The sequence below is a fragment of the Chiloscyllium plagiosum genome, unplaced genomic scaffold (genome assembly GCF_037043375.1).
Source record: "Chiloscyllium plagiosum isolate Xiang-an unplaced genomic scaffold, Cpla_swu_hap1 HiC_scaffold_26, whole genome shotgun sequence".
In the NCBI taxonomy this organism is placed as follows: domain Eukaryota; kingdom Metazoa; phylum Chordata; class Chondrichthyes; order Orectolobiformes; family Hemiscylliidae; genus Chiloscyllium; species Chiloscyllium plagiosum.
In genome coordinates this window covers 30,017,006-30,034,478 of record NW_028270164.1, presented here as the reverse complement: position 1 = coordinate 30,034,478, position 17,473 = coordinate 30,017,006, and the positions used below count along the sequence as shown (strand labels likewise).

The window sequence follows — 17,473 nt, the reverse complement described above, 5'->3', positions numbered from 1 at the left end:
CTCCATGGAGTCCTGGCTCATCCTTGGAGAACTAGGCCCACTCACAGGAACAATTAACTCACAGGGGTTTGGTCCACTCCTGAAGGAAAGGTCTTCTCCCAAACTCCAGGATACAGCAAGTGCTCGCCTCCCAGCACACACACAGGTGTTCAATCTTCAGGAGGCCTAGTCCCAGGGCACATAGGTATTCAATCTCCAAGGAGCCCTGGCACATCCTTGGAGAGCCAGGGCCACTCACAGGAACACAGTACATTTTAAAGGTGTAGTTAACTCTCAGGGGTTTTGGTCCACTCCTGAAGGTAAGGTCTTCTCCCAAACTCCAGGATACAGCAAGTGCTCACCTCCCAGCACACACACAGGTGTTCAATCTTTAGAGGCCTAGTCCCAGGGCTAGGCCTCCCCACAGAAATAGCTCATCTGGCAAGATGTATTTTTTTCCCAGAAGGGCTCAATCCAAACACCAAAAAAAGTGAAAATACATACAAAAAATTAAGAAAGTTAGAGTCTAAGGGCTAAGCCCTACCACAAAATTAACATTTCTCTTTTTTTACTTTTGAGAAAAGGACAAAGAGTAACACACAGGCTGTAACCAGCCAGTGAAACAACATTCCCCTAATGAGAACTGAGTTACACCTGAAACACATTGTGTGCATCAGAAGTTTAGAAATCAGTCCTCACTAAAGGAATGCAACTTTACAAACTGGCTAAATAATTCAGCCAGTTCAAGAATAGGTTTCCACCACCCAAAAAAAGCAGAAACCAATAGTAACACACCGACTGTGGTCCAGTCCCCTAAACTGAGAAGACCTCTAAATCTCCTGTTTTTTTTTCAGAACTTCTGACACTCCTGTTTATTTTTTTTCTTTTTTCTTTAAATTACCCCCACACTACCGCCTAACTGCGGTAGTCCTTATTTCTTCCCCAGCACCCATGTTGTGTGTGTGTGTGCAGGTGTGAGACACAGTGAAAGACACAAGGTGCATGAATCTTTATTCAGTTTCCACCACCAGGAAGAAAGGAAACACCCGAGTGGCCAGTGACAAGCAGTGCCCTTCATAAAGGGCAATGCTGCATGATCAAACAGTGAAGGGGAGGGCAGGGATTAAATCAAAATAGAGTTGGAGAGGGAAATAATGCACTCCACTCCCTGTGGTGCCCACCTCTCCCTGAACAACTCCAGGGTGTCGGTGGACACCGCGTGCTCCTTCTCCAGAGACACCCGGGCTCTAACGTAATCTCCTGTTTATTTTTTTGCTTTTTTTTTAACTTTTGTTATTTACCCACACAGTACCGCCTAACTGCGGTAGTGCTTATTTTTTCCCAAGCTTCCATGTTGTGTGTGTGTAGGTGTAAGACACAGTGAAAGACACAAGGTGCACAAATCTTTATTCAGTTTCCACCACCAGGAAGAAAGTGTCCAGTGACAAGCAGTGCCCTTCACATCAAAGGGCAATGCTGTGTGACCAAACTATGAAGGGGAGGGCAGGGATCAAATCAAAGTACAATTGGAGAGGAAAATAATGCGCTCCACTCCCTGCGGCGCCCACTTCTCCCTGAACAATTCCAGGGTGTTGGTGGACACTGCGTGCTCCTTTTCCAGAGACACCCGGGCTCTAACGTAATGTCCTGTTTGTTTTTATTTTAGCTTTCAAAGTGAGCAGGATGTCAGACACTCCTGTTCTTTTTTTTTCCTTTTTTTTTAACCCCCACACTACCGCCTAACTGCGGGAGTGCTTATTTCTTGCCCAGCACCCATGTTGTGTGTGTGCAGGTGTGAGACACAATGAAAGACACAAGGTGCACAAATCTTTATTCAATTTCCACCACCAGGAAGATAGGAAAACACCCGGGTGGCCAGTGACAAACACTGCCCTTCACATCAAAGGGCAATGCTGTGTGATCAAACAGTGAAGGAGAGGGCAGGGATCAAATCAAAATAGAGTTGGAGAGGGAAATAATGCACTCCACTCCCTGCGGTGCCCACCTCTCCCTGAACAACTCCAGGGTGTTGGTGGACACCGCGTACTCCTTTTCCAGAGACACCAGGGCTCTAACATAATCTCCTGTTTGTTTTTTTTTGGAGGAGAGTCCTTGCACACACACAGGTCCAGATCCCTCAGAGCCAGCTCTTAGTGTGAACAGGATATTTGACACTCCTGTTTTTTTTCACAAGGTGCACGAATCTTTATTTGGTTTCCACCACCAGGAAGAAAGGAAACATCTGAGTGGCCAGTGACAAGCAGTGCCCTTCCCATCAAAGGGCAATGCTGTGTGATCAAACAGTGAAGGGGAGGGCAGGGATCAAATCAAAATAGAGTTGGAGGGGGAAATAATGCACTCCACTCCCTGCAGTGCCCACCTCTCCCTGAACAACTCCAGGGTGTCGGTGGACACCGCGTGCTCCTTCTCCAGAGACACCCGGGCTCTAACGTAATCCCCTGTTTGTATCTGTCAGCTAGGGCTCCTTGATTGAACCAGGTTAACAACCATAATCAGGAAACTCATATTCTATAAGATGCACCTGGCTGACATCATTACAATTATTGCATCAATAGTTTTAAAAGATTGACTGTTGTAGGCTATTCTCGTGCTGGTGAATTAATGAATTACTGCGCAAACTCATTAAGTTACAATTAAAATTTCTGATAAGTGTGGAAAAGTTGTTAAGCCTGTGGCCCCAACCATTTTTAATGCTGGTATAATTTTTTTTTGCACCAAATTGCAAAATGTAACTATTTGAGTTATCTCGCTGGGTTTTCTGCAGAACAATTAGACTTTAATTGATGTTTAATTATAGAGCATCTAGGTTCAAAATCCAATTGTTCGAGGTTATACTCAAAAATGAATAATGAAGAAAGCAAATGTGTGTCATAGCTCTTCTCACAATAGTGATGATCTGAAGTTGAATATTAAACAATCATTGATGTGTTAAAATCTTTGATGTGCTCATACAATTTAGTTCATTATTGTCCTTAAATCAGGTGTTCCATTCATTGATCTGTAAGTAAGAATAATTACTGTTCAACAATTAAAACTTTTAAGTTAACTAAATGTTCAATGAGAAGTAAGTGGCTTTCATCTTCAAACTCAGAATGACAACTAGTCACGTTGGCTGTGAATAGAGATTAATGTAAATGGTATGATTAAAATTCTAAAAGAGACATTCTAAGAAAATTCAAAAAGCAATGTCCAATTTCACAAGAAACATTCACAACACTGAAGCTGATTATATAATGATACAATTTCAAGCTTGACATATTATTGACAGGATTATTATCATTTTCAGTATTTCTATCTTGTAAAGTAATGTTTGATTCTCTTCCATGGTATATGACCTTGGACTGCATATAAAAGGGTGGGATGGGTGGGGGCATGGTGGAGGTCATCTGCACTGACAGAAAAAAACAGTCAGAAATCATCTGACCAAAACTACCGTCACACTGCAGCGATCTTAGGCTGCAGGTGATGTTAACAAGCTGGTAGGAGGACTTTTGCCTCTCAGTGGAAGGAGGTCCAGCCTTCAGACTGCCTTGCAGCTTCAGAGTTTGGCAGTGCACACTGCAGGACAGCACGCAGGCCGATGAAGAAGGTAGCCCTGGATCCAGGACCAAGATAAGAGGGTGTTGGTAAGGAGGGATTGGGCATCATAGAAAAGGACGTTGGCGGTAAGGTTTTACAGTGAATGCAAGGAGGAAGGAAGGGGGTTTCTACCTTCTGATTGATGGTGTCACTGATTGGTGAAGGCTATCCTTTGAAGAAAGAGGGTCCTTCCATCCTACCATTGTGACAGCATATTAAAGAAACTCACATTTGCGCCCATATGCCAATTGTATAATGAGGTGAACAGGGTCAATTGACTCAATTATTAGTTTATATTTGATGCAATGAAGACAGACAGAAGCAGAATCTCATACACAGGTCAATGCAAAAGTTTCTTTTTAGGACACTCCAGAAATGACTATCTTCAGCCTGACAGTTGGAAGTCAAGTTGAGCTGGGTCCACCTGCTGCTGGGTTGGACATACTCAGCATGTCTGGGTCCTCTAGATGTAAATGCCCTTGTGATCAGCCAACTAAACCTTCAAAGCCAATGGGCTCCACCATAATGCAGGCTCCTACCTTCCATGCTCCAGACACAGTGGGAGGGCACTGAGGTAGCACAGGTCACTCACCAATGCAAATACGTTTTAAAATTTGTAACTATGTTTTCACATTTCACCATCAGCTGTTAGTATGAATGTTTGTCTAGCCACAACTACACATTGAAAACACAGATTCCCGACATCCTTAGCCCTGCACAAAGGTCGATGGTCCAAGCTGTGAAGTGAGCAGGCTTTGAATAAATGGTAGGTGATTGTTATTTTAGCAACTCGGGTCAATCTTTCCAAGTGGCAAGACATTGCTAATCCATTACAGCCATTAGTGGGATTCATTCATTCTGTTGGATAATATGGTGACAAGTGCTTCAGACAAGGATTTGGACTGAAGACAGTAGGCTCATACCTAAGATGTACGTAGCTAGTAGTTCTGACTGGTGTGTTTCTGTTCTAGTGTGTGGTTCTTCATGGAATGTTATTGCTCTTTGAAGGGTCTCAGATTGCTCAAAATTGAAGTTGCCTCCCTCGCAGAAGGAAACACTTACTCTAATTGCTTGCCCCGCAGTGATTCTCAAGCTCAGCTTGTTAGTGTTGCTAAGTCCCCCAAAATATGATCCTTCCCTTCCTGTTAGGCATCCTCTAAGAGAAAGTGAGGACTGCAGATGCTGGAGATCAGAGCTGAAAATGTGCTACTGGAAAAGCGCAGCAGGTCAGGCAGCATCCAAGGAGCAGGAGAATCGACGTTTCGGGCATGAGCCCTTCTTCAGGATTCCTGAAGAAGGGCTCATGCCCGAATCATGTCAATTCTCCTGCTCCTTGGATGCTGCCTGACCTGCTGCGCTTTTCCAGCAACACATTTTCAGCTCTGTTAGGCATCCTCCTCAACCATATAGACCCCAAAGAGAGAAACATGAATATTGGTGGCAGACTAAAGTCATAATCCATGTATTCAGTGGATAGGTCTTGTCACTCAGTAGCCATGGTGATTGAAATACAACTGAACTACTGAGTACCACTTAAGATCATGTAATGAAGGCATTGTGACTTCTGCCAGGGTATTAGACACTGCCCAACATGGTCCACTTACCTGTGGTCACAACCAGTGAGACAGCAGGCGCTGAAATCCTTTTGGCTTTGATACATGGCAGCATTAACATGTGACACTCACAAAGCAATATGTAAGCTATATATTGCCTTCAGAACCAAAGTGTAGATAGCAAACCTTCAAAACCCTCAATACTCACTTAATTTGCTTATCTCTGATAAGAAAGGACAAAATAAAAGTATTTTATTTCTGTTTGAATTGAGAGTCTCAATTAGCTCTCTTGTACAAGTGTGGAAGGGAAGCCATGATCTGGTACTGTTGTCTCCTGCATCAGCTTGGAAGGTGCCAGAATCAGAGCCACAGGCATTGTCCCTGTATAAAGTTCGCAGTTGAGTCATTGCCCTGTTTAAAGTTTGCAGTTGAGGCTGCAGCTGCCAAAATCAGTAAGGACTTTCTGAGTAAAGTACTGACATCTATAATTTGGTTCATTGCTGTCGTTTTGGTTGGAGAATTGCTCCTTGAACAATCTGGACAGATAATCCCTAACAGTCCTTCACCCTCATTGAACAATTTATCTTACTCTGTGTGGCTTCTGTTCATTGTTCTAGTCACGCAATATTCCAAGAAGAAGATTAGTGCACGCATGTTCGCATACAACTGATTGTACAGAATTCTTAAAATCAGCAAAGTATACTTTAGTTCCTCCATCACCACCCCATCTAGACCTTTGAAATTTTAAATATTTGGGGAGAGAATCACATATGTACAGGCCATATCCAGCAGATAAATTGGGAACGTTGTGTATCTTGATAAAACATTGAACTTTAGTGATGACTGATTTCTAATGTCCTGCCCCAGTGAATGGGACATCTGTGAAGAAGAGTGATCATTGGTGACTCTTAAAGTCTTACCTGCAGCTGACAATTCGCAAATATATCTGAAAGGTCTCAAAGGCTGTAGAAGGGTGCATAGCCGCTGTCCTCTGACATTAAACTGAAACGAGGTGTTGCATTTTTTGGGTAGGTGTGAGGAAGGGAGTGTAAGTTTCAATAATCCTACCGCACTGTGATCTCTGACTGTATTTGTCAACATACATCTGAATAGGGACTAATATGTCAGAGGTGCAGGTAATGGTATCCCATGTACTACTATCTTGAGGTTTGTAGTAAAGTCTCCTTTGTGTCTGCTGTGTCTGCTGATTGGTCCCATTACCTAAAGAGCGCTGTGTGATATTCTCCACAGAAGATCATTGCAACTGTCCCCAGTGGATACATCCACGACAGGATTTATTTTCTCTGTGATAGCTGTTCAACAAAGCTGCAGTGAAACAGAGGAAGAATGACAGTACCAGCAAATCCAGGATCAGCAGCAATCTCCAGCAGGAGCTAAACTGTGTCCAGATGAAGATATCACAGCAGTAGGTCCTCTCAGATTGTGGTGGAGATTCTGGATTTCAGAACTGCACGCAATACTTTAGTTGTGGTCTAAATACCATTTTATGTAGTACCAGCATCACCTCCCTGTACTTAAACCCTATGCCTCGGCTAATAAAGGCAAGTATCCTATATGTCTTCGTAATCACTTTATCCACCTGTCTCACCACTTTAAGCTACCCACTCCAGGCAGGAAGATGAGGAGATTGAGGAATATCACCTTCAGCATGCAGCATCAGGTTTAACCAGCTAGACAGGCCTTAATTGACACTGAGTCAATAGATGTGAATTGGGTGGAAACAGCATTCATTGTGATACATTTGTTGTTACAAAGCCAAGCAACTTTCGCTTAGTCCGAAAAGCAAGTGGAGCTTTTCTGTTTGTTCCTTCTTTGCTTTTCCTGTTGTCTAACAAAGGTTAAAGTTAACATCTGTTTGAAGATTTTACAACATCTGACTCTCCCATGTTCAATAATGTCAGTATTTTTCATCACAATGACTATGGGGAAAGAGCAGCACTTGTGAACAGTGGCCTTTTAAATAAGGTGTGGGTGCCAAGGTTGCTGGTCTTTGACAGATATTTGCTGTGTGATGAGCTGTTCCGTGAACAGTGCTTGGTAAGATGGGCAGAGAGTTGATTGAGAGGGACACCACAGGGCAGGGTAGGTAGTTATTGTGGTGCCTTTGATCATATACATTACAAAATTTCCTGGACTATTTGGCAACAGTCCCTCCAAAATACTTGATGCAGCTCAGACTTGGCCAAAAAAATGTAGGATTCAACCTATTGTTTGATAATCCATTTTTCATTTAATTACCAATTTGAATATATCTATAGTATCTTTCACATATTTTAACATTCATCCAGTCCAGAATGTATTTTTATGCTTTCAAAATTATTAAGCATGATCAGGGATAATAATGTCAAAGAATATTGTCCTTCTGTTGGCATTAACTTCAAGCACTCTATCATAATTGCAGTATAAAACTCTATCTAATGTTCCTTCACATCAAACCTCAACAGAACAGTCCTATTGCATCAGTGCAACATATAACATTTTCCAAATTAGTTATCCTTAGGGCATCTGACTATGACTGTCAATTTAGTTCCAATTTGTGCCAAATTGTGGGTAGCGATCCATACCAATGAAAAACTGGGTTGTAATTAACCAAATTAATTTAATTTTATATCTTCAAATCCATCAGAGAAGAGACTTCTATCGCTTCAGTTTTGGGTAACTTCAAAGCCAGGGCCCAGTGGTAATAGGACAATATTGTAACTCATTCAGTTCACTGAATTGAAATTGAATAATGATGAATATAAATTATTCAAGAAACTTTTATCCACCCTACATCTTGTAGCTTTGTGGCAATTTTAAATCTATCATAGAAGCCTACAGTATGGAAGCAGGCTTTTTGGCACATTGAATCCACACTGACCCTCCAAACAGCATCCCACTGAGACCCACCTTATATCTGCTTTTCCCATGGCAAATCCACCTAGCCTACACATCCCTGGACACTAAAGGCAATTTAACATCGCCATTCCACCTAACTTGCATATCTTTGGACTATGGGAGGAAACTGGAGCACAAAAAGATTACCCACACAGACACAAGGAGAATGTGCAAACTCCACACAGACAGTTACCCAAGGTTGGCATCAAACCCAGGCTCCTGGTATTGTGAGGCAGCAGTGTGGACCACTGAGCCACAATGCCATCCTATGACTATATAGTTATAGAGTCATAGAGATGTACAGCATGGAAATAGACCCTTCGGTCCAACCTGTCCATGCCGACCAGATATCCCAACCCAATCTAGTTCCACCCACCAAATTATTTGCATTTCCGGTCTCAGCTTTACTGTATCCTCAATTTTGTTTTCAGGCTGTTCATCTGTCAGTTACCCGCACCTTTTAAATCTTCACTTGTCCCATCATTCTGTCCTTGTAGCATTAACTTTGTTGGTTGATCCTTCCTCCACTCACCTCAATACTAACATTCCCTTTTTATATTTTTTCCAACCTATTCCCTTATACATTTCTATGTTTCAAATTAAATCTGAAACATCAAATCTCTCAGTCATAATATAAGGAGTGAGATTTAACATTTAGAGTTTGGATTTTGAACTAGTGGTATATGGGTTTGATCTGTGCCCGAAGGAGTTTAATGGCTATCACATAAGTACTTCTGTAGCCATGATGATTTCTTTATGAATAATTATGAGAAACATCCCGCAATGTCAACTGGAATCATAACACTGCACACATGCTACTTGGTCTTCTGGTTATTTCCAACATCTTGACTTTTAGGTCTCCAGTGGTTATATTATGTGACTTTGGTATAAAAAGTAGTTTTGAATAACTTGTCTGAAACCTTCTTGGGAAGTGGAACTGAGAAGGTTGGTAACCTTACATTTGACACATCTACTACACACATAAGAACTGAACATGATATCCAGGAAAGCGCTTGACCAGAAGGTTTGGAAGGGGGTGTGGGGGGGGCATTTGTTCTGAAGAATTAAGGATATTTGTTCTTAGTGTCGATGGTTCAGTGTAAATAAGGTGAATACCTTGTTCACTTGTGGAATGGGTGGCAATACTTCCTTTTGATCCCAAAGGCTGGAAGCTGCACATATTTTACAGTTGGATGTTGGATGACTGAATTTCTGATTTATATTGAAGGCACTGAACAAAACTCATACACAATAGGAAAATAACTTGTAATTTAATAAGCTGAGTGGAATATGCATGTAATAGAACAATCCTGATACATTTTAATTTATACCACACTGAGGAGATTTGAAATTATGAAGCTTAGTTCCCCAATCTTGACTGATATAGAGTCATAGAGATGTACAGCACGGAAACACACCCTTCCATCCAACCAGTCCATGCCAACTAGATATCCCAACCCCTAGTCCCACCTGCCAGCACCCAGCCCATATCCCTCCAAACCCTTCCTAGTCATATACCCATCCAAATTCCTCTTAAATGTTGCAATTGTACCAGCCTCCACCACTTCGTCTGGCAGCTCATTCCATACACGTACCACCCTCTGTGTGAAAAAGTTGCCCCATAGGTCTCTTCTATATCTTTCCCGTCTCAACCTAAACCTATGCCCTCTAGTTCTGGACTCCCCAACCCCAGGGAAAAGACTTTGCCAATTTATCCTAGCCATGCCCCTCATAATTTTGTAAACCTCTATAAGGTCACCCCCCATGCTCCAGGGAAAACAGCCCCAGCCTGTTCAGCCTCTCCCTGCAGCTCAAATTCTCCAAACCTGGCAACATCCTTGTAAATCTTTTCTGAACCCTTTCAAGTTTCACAACATCTTTCCGATAGGAAGGAGACCAGAATTCCATGCAATATTCCAACAGTGGCCTAACCAATGTCCTGTACAGCTGCAACATGATCCCCCAAATCCTGTACTCAATACGCTGACTAATAAAGGAAAGCATACCAAATGCCTTCTTCATTATCCTATCTACCTGCGACTCCACTTTCAAGGAGCTATAAACCTGCACTCCAAGGTCTCTTTGTTCAGCAATACTCTCTCGGACCTTACCATTAAGTGTATAAGTCCTGCAAAGATTTGCTTTCCCAAAATGCAGCACCTCACATTTATCTGAATTAAACTCCATCTGCCACTTCTCAGTCCATTGGCCCATCTCATCAAGATCCTGTTGTAATCTGAGGTAACCCTCTTCACTGTCCACTACACCTCCAATTTTGGTGTCATCTGCAAACATACTAACTGTACCTCTTTTGCTTGCATCCAAATCATTTATGTAAATGACAAAAAATAGAGGACTCAGCACCGACCCTTGTTGCACTCCACCGGTCACAGGCCTCCAGTCTGAAAAACAACCCTCCACCACCACCCTCTGTCTCCTACCTTTGAGCCAGTTCTGTATCCAAATGGCTAGTTCTCCCTGTATTCTGTGAGATGTAACTTTGCTCATCAGTCTCCCATGGCGAATCTTGTCGAACGCCTTACTGAAGTCCATATACATCACATTTACCACTCTGCCCTCATCAATCCTCTTTGTTACTTCTTCAAAAAACTCAATCAAGTTTGTGAGACATGATTTCCCACACACAAAGCCATGTTGACTATCTCTAATCAGACCTTGCCTTTCCAAATAAGTGTACATTCTGTCCCTTAGGATTCCCTCCAACAACTTGCCCACCACCGACGTCAGGCTCACTGGTCTATAGTTCCCTGGCTTGTCCTTACTGCCCTTCTTAAAGAGTGGCACCACGTTAGCCAACCTCCAGTCTTCCGGCACTGCACCTGTGACTATCGATGATACAAATATCTCAGCAAGTGGCCCAGCAATCACTTCTTCAGCTTCCTACAGAGTTCTAGGGTATACCTGATCAGGTCCTGGAGATTTATCCACCTTTACCTGTTTCAAGACATCCAGCACTTCCTCCTCTGTAATATGGACATTTTGCAAAATGTCACCATCTATTTTCCTACAGTCTATATCTTCTATATCCTTGTCCACAGTAAATACTGATACAAAACACTCATTTAGTATCTCCCCCATTTTCTGCGGCTCCACACAAAGGCAGCCTTGCTAATCTTTGAGGGGCCCTATTCTCTCCCTAGTTACTCTTTTGTCCTTAATATATTTGTGAAAACTCTTTGGATTCTTCTTAATTCTATTTGCCCAAATTATCTCATGTCCCCTTTTTGTCCTTCTGATTTCCCCCTTAAGTATACTTCTACTTTCTTTGTACTCTTCTAAGGATTCACTCGATCTATCCTGTCTATACCTTACATATGCTTTTTCTTAACCAAACCCTCAATTTCTTTAGTCATCCAGCATTCCCTATACCTACCAGCCTTTTCTTTCAACATAACAGGCATGTACTTTCTCTGGATTCTCGTTATCTCATTTCTGAAGGCTTCCCATTTTCCAGCCGTCCCTTTACCTGCGAACATCTGCCCCCAATCAGCTTTTGAAAGTTCTTGCCTAATACCGTCAAAATTGGCTTTTCTCCAATTTAGAATTTTAACTTTTAGATCTGGTCTATCCTTTTCCATCATCATTTTAAATCTAATAGAATTATGGTCGCTGGCCCTGAAGTGCACCCCCACTGACACCTCAGTCAACTGCGCTGCCTTATTTCCCAAGAGTAGGGGAAGTTTTGCACCTTCTTTAATTGGTACATCCACATCCTGAATCAGAAAATTGTCTTGTACACACTTAACAAATTCCTCTCCACCTAAGCCCTTAACAGTATGGCAGTCCCATGTTTGGAAAGTTAAAATCCCCTACCATAACCACCCTATTATTCTTGCAGATAGCTGAGATCTCCTTACAAGTTTGTTTCTCAATTACCCTATTGACTATCAGGGGGTCTATAATACAATCCCAATAAGGTGATTATCCCTTTCTTATTTCTCAGTTCCACCCAAATAACTTCCCTGGATGTATTTCCATGAATATCCTCCCTCAGCACAGCTGTAATGCTATCCCTTATCAAAAATGCCACCCTCCCTCCTCTCTTGCCTCCCTTTCTATCCTTCCTGTAGCATTTGTATCCAAGAACATTTAGCTGCCAGTCCTACCCATCCCTGAGCCATGTTTCTGTAATTGCTATGATATCCAAGTCCCATGTTCCAAACCATGCCCTGAGTTCATCTCCCTTCCCTGTTACGCCCCTTGCATTGAAATAAATGCAGTTTAATTTATTAGTCCTACCTTGTCCCTGCCTGCCTGGAATGTGAATGTCTCATTACCCTTACAAGCTAGGAAAACACAAAGGCTGAAACTGAGATAGTAAGAAAGTTGGAAGATGTTCATACATGAGACGGAGAGAGAGAGTGAGAGAGTGAGAGAGTAAGAGAAAACATTCTTCTGTAAATTCCCTGACCTAAGGGTTCAAGGGACAATAGCTGAGAGAGAAGGAGGGAGAGACAGGACAGAAGCTTGTGGAAAGGTTAAATCTCTATGGTCTGATTTAAGTGTACACCTGCTTGTCATGTATTGAATGCTTGTGTGTTGTTCCTTGGAGCTTGAGGTCCAGGAATGTTATTAATTTAATTTGCATTTTGGGAATCTAAGATGATTTAAAAAAAAGCCATTTTGTAAGACAATGGTACTAGGCATGTTAGCTGAGTGAGGTTACCTCATGACCTTTTCCACATAGTTTAGACTAGTCTCTCATTGTTGATTAAAGTGACCTTAAATAATGTTTATAATGTCACATTTAAAAGGCGAGATGATAACATTTATGGATGTGGACCCAGATGATAGGTATGGTCATCTTTACTTCTGCATTTTAAGATTGGGCAAGCAACAATTTCTCCCTCATAATATATGTCATATATTATTATACATGTCAATAATGAAGTTGCTCAATTACATGACCTATTTTCCTGAGTGATGAAATGACAGGGATTCAAAGCTAAGGATGAATTGTTTTTTGATTTCTTTATCATTTCTCCAAGGAACTATTTAAGTTTCACTGATAAATTGAACAAGTCTGGAAATTGCAACAAAAATCATGACCTTCCTATAGTTCAGTTAACACAACAACCTGTAGTACTATAGCACTTCTGTTTTATTCTTGTTACAATTGTTAAGAACAGATCATGTGGGTCTGAACTTATATGAATTGGTGACTCTGGTTCCAACCTCACATGCAGTTGGTACAATCAGAATAGGATGTTAGCAACACAGGTAAGAGCTCCTTACTCCTTCAATGAAACCTTACCAGGATATTTAACTAAAGATGAGTTAACAATCAGCAATTTGTTACTCTCAGGAGCATGTGAGATCATTATTGTACTACCAATAGAAGTATTGATTCATAAAAACATTTTCTGCCGAATGCATTATTTTAATGATAAGTTTGTGACAGCATCATGCTGTTGGTTTCAAATAAAATGTTCAAAAGATTACTGGAATCCTTTATACCAATAAAGAAAAGGTCAGAGAAGTCAGCATGGGATGGAAATATGGCTTAAACATTTTGCATATTTTATCAGAAACTAATTAAGGTTTTATTGATAAACTATAACAGACATAACAGTAAAGGAAGAATAGACCGTATGAAGCAGAGCGAGTCTCAGGGTGAGCAGAGACTATCGAAAATGTACTTAAATATCAGTTCACCAACAATCTGTTAGTCGCATGAGATTTAATAGTATGTGCCACTGCACTGGACATTATCTGTTCACTGAATGGTGGCTAACTATCTACAAATTTTCAGTTAAGTAATAAAAAGGGTTAAAGTTAATAAACAAAACTACTGTGAAAATCTCTTCTTCAAATCAGGCTTAAAAATACAGTTTGTTCTGAGATAACGCGCATTTCGTCAGTGCGATTTGGCTATAAACATTGCTGATGAACTAGGGAATGGCATTTTTGAGAACGATTACCTCTGTTGGTAATAGTGCAATTTCAATAGGGAGAGCAACCTTTTGTGTGATGTACTGTATAGAGAGCAGCTTTCTTACATTTTTACAATGTATGTGTTAAATTTACTTCTGTTTTGTTAATAAATATGATTTTAACCTTCATTCAGGCTATGCTATACTTTACATTAGACTTTTGGGTGATTTTTGAGCGACCATGAATGATTTTTTTTGTTGCTCTGTCCCTAACCCATATTATGGACAAGGCCAGACCCCCTCAAAACATTTCAAGAAATAAGCCCAGTCCCTAACTTTGCTTGTTTAAGCAAGTGTAAAACAGATATTCCAGGGGTGATGCAGCTAGCCAAATTACTTAGTTTTAAACAAAACAGAATTTATTTACAAGATTACTGAATGAAGCACAAATAAAAGAGATCAGAATATAGAATAACTTAATTTATCTGAAAATCCAACAGATTATCCCAATTTCAAGCTGCTATTCCAAATATATGCAGCAAACCCCATAAACACCCCTTGGCAAAAAAGGTAAAATCAACATAGGGTCTTACAGGACAGAGAGAGATGTCGGAGAGAGATTCAACGTGGAACACCTTCTTCCATGTAGCTGTTTCTTGGACGAGCAGCCTCATTAACTGATTGCTTTCAGTGAACAGCCAGACTGCTAAAACCAAACCAAACCAGAGAAAGGCTGAGCTGGGAGAACTGGCCACCTCCTTTAATTGTACAAGTGTTTTATTTAAAAAACTTGAAAACATTGTCAAGTAGTTAAACCCAGACTTTTCCAAAGTGCTGTTTCACGACCTCTCTGAAAAAACTGCCAAGGACAGCATAATCTTGTTAAAGTAGCTGCATCATCACACCCCACCTTTCCCAAAGGCCCCATTTTTTTATTAAGCGTGGTTTTGCTGGAATGCAACTACAGTGTTATAGGAGAGCTACCTGTCAAATAATTGTTTGACGGTTAGTACTACAAAATAGGCTCAACCTAAATTCTTGATCATTTAGCCATTTTAATACATCCTTAAATTTTGTATTCAAATTGCATAGTCCATATTAATTAACGGTTATTTGTCACTTTAAAACAAGAATGGCCACAACTAGTTCAACTGTACTTTTTCTCACAGAAATAGATTATAGGTTCAAAATTTGGGAGAAGATTTGTAGCTCGGGTGCTCGTTGTTGTGGTTCTGTTCGCCGAGCTTATAGATTATAGGATGTAGATGATTTTAAATGCCATTATTGTACAAACAATTCATGAAACTGTATTAAGTTCCTCTGTGTGCTATCTTATCAGCATTAACAGGTCCAATATTACTAGGGAAGTGGACAGCGTGATGGGAGAATGGGGAAACTCAGAAGTATTGGACTGTGGAGGGCCTGTTAATCTTCACATCAAACCTCAGCCAAATGAAATGCCACAGACTCACACACAAAAGCAAGCTGTAGTGATTGTCTGACTGGCAGTCAGGAACACAACGAGGTAGCAGAAAGCACTTCACAGGAACATACCTGCATACTCAAAACAGGAGCCTGCTTCCTTCCAGTGCATAATCTACTTCTCTGCACAAAAGGGTAGGTCACTATGCAAACAGAGTGAGAAAGAAATCAGTGTGCTGAATTATTACTGTGTTTTTGACTTTCACATCTTAACCCACTCCAGTGCCTACTATGAATGTGCATCATGTATTCATGTGATAACATACTTTACAGACGTTGTTTAGGATTATTTACATGATTTGGATAAGTTAATGAATAGGAAATATTTGGAGAGATATGGGCCTAATCAGTGCAGATGGGACTAGTTTAGTTTGGGGATCATGATTAGCATGGACTGGTTGGACCAAAGCGTGTGTTTCCGTGCTCTATGACTATATGACTCTATACAATAATACTGCATAGACTAACAAAATAATCTCATTTCTTTCAAACTTTGTGCTTTTAATATACAATTATAACTTAGATTTCATTCTGTTCTAAATATTCTGTTTTATCATCATTGTCAGTTGTATAGTTGTATTGTCAGTGACTGCAGCTGGAGCTCATTGTGATGATTATCTTTATTTATCACATGCAGTGATAATTATTATTTGAGAAATATTGTATTTTGTACTGGTAGAGAGTTGCATTCAATTTATGGACAATTTCTTTCTCATTCACATAGTTCGAATCAAAACTGTGAAACCAGATTTTCTTTTACCTTGAAGAAACACCCAGCAGATTTCAGCTTCTATGTTCTTCTTATTATTATTTTCCAGTTAAAGGCTTGCTCGCACCTTTACTTCTGAGGCTTTTCACAATAGTCCTTTGTAGATATTATTTAGCTGTTTTTCCAGTTTGTCAGATAATATCCAGTTTATTTAGATTCTTTTAAATAAAGTCTTTATCAGAATCGATCAGCTGCTTCATTAATCAAAGGTAATGGTATATATAATACAATATAAATGCAATATCTGCCAGGCTTAATGCACCTTCTGTTGTGTTTGGAATCTGTAGGCATTCATCATTCTGAAGTGTGTTGTTGTTTTGCTTGTGCTCTGAAAGGTTTTATATAATACAGTTTTGGTGAATTTCCAAATTTAATAGCCACTGTTAAAACCTAGATAGAGAGTTGTACACAGGAATTTATCTTTCACCTTATGTTACAGAGAGTGAGTAATCATGTCAAGATTATGTCCTTATGTTTCTCAAATAATGGTGCATGATCAAATAATAAAAAAAGAAAAATCATTAAGAAAGAAGAAATCAAAATGTACAGATCAGTTGCTTTAAAGAGGTTATCATGTTAGTTATTTTAATACAAACCTCTCCTCTGTTCCCTTTGGGTGACTTGCTAGCTCCATGATTCTCCTACACACACTGAGGGGGGCTTAATTTCTCGTGGAAAAAATTTGCAAAAGTGAAATAATATTTGACGTTGATTTATGGCTGTCTGAGAGAATAGGTGTTAAATAAGATATGGATCAAGATAATGTGTAGAATTTTCCCCTCCCCAGTGCAGTATGGGTAATGGCAATCAAAATGGGAAAATGTAGTAAGAATGAAAACCTCAATATCTCGTTAGCATGATAAAAGTTTTCCAGTTTTACCCTTAAGCTTTAAATGGCAATTTCCGAATCCTGCTATTGTCCTTGGGCTACCTTATCCCTATGCATTTGCACTTTATTATTAGCCCAACTCACATTATTTCTAAGTCACTTCTAATTCTTGTCTCCTTTCCTGAGAAACTATATTGGCAGAAATTCCTGACACGCAAGTCAGAGCAGGTACCTGGTCACTGGAGCTGGCTGATTGGCTTTCATCAAACTCTGTCTTCACTATAATGTCTCTACATCCTCCACAGCCACCTACCTCCTTGACCCATTGTCTGCAGCTGTTGGCATCGACAATAACACCAACCTCACCAAATCATCATGCTTTCTCTCAGTGCAATTCTCACCCCACTTCAATCCTTTATCTCAAGTCTGGGGATGGGATTCACTGGACTGGGTCACCAAGTAAATGATT

The 17,473-nt window shown here is 40.5% G+C and overlaps 1 long non-coding RNA gene across 2 annotated transcripts in view; it reads left to right on the top strand.

Moving 5' to 3' along the window:
- LOC148145124 (uncharacterized) overlaps nucleotides 1–17,473 on the top strand; it is a 54,930-nt gene that overhangs the window by 22,460 nt on the left and 14,997 nt on the right. The window contains exon 1 of one of the 2 annotated variants that reach the window (XR_015750999.1): nucleotides 15,320–15,541. The exons of the other annotated variant lie outside the window; for it this stretch is intronic. This is a non-coding gene — a long non-coding RNA (uncharacterized LOC148145124). Of the gene's footprint in view, nucleotides 1–15,319; nucleotides 15,542–17,473 lie in introns of those variants that run through there. 2 annotated transcript variants of the gene reach the window in all.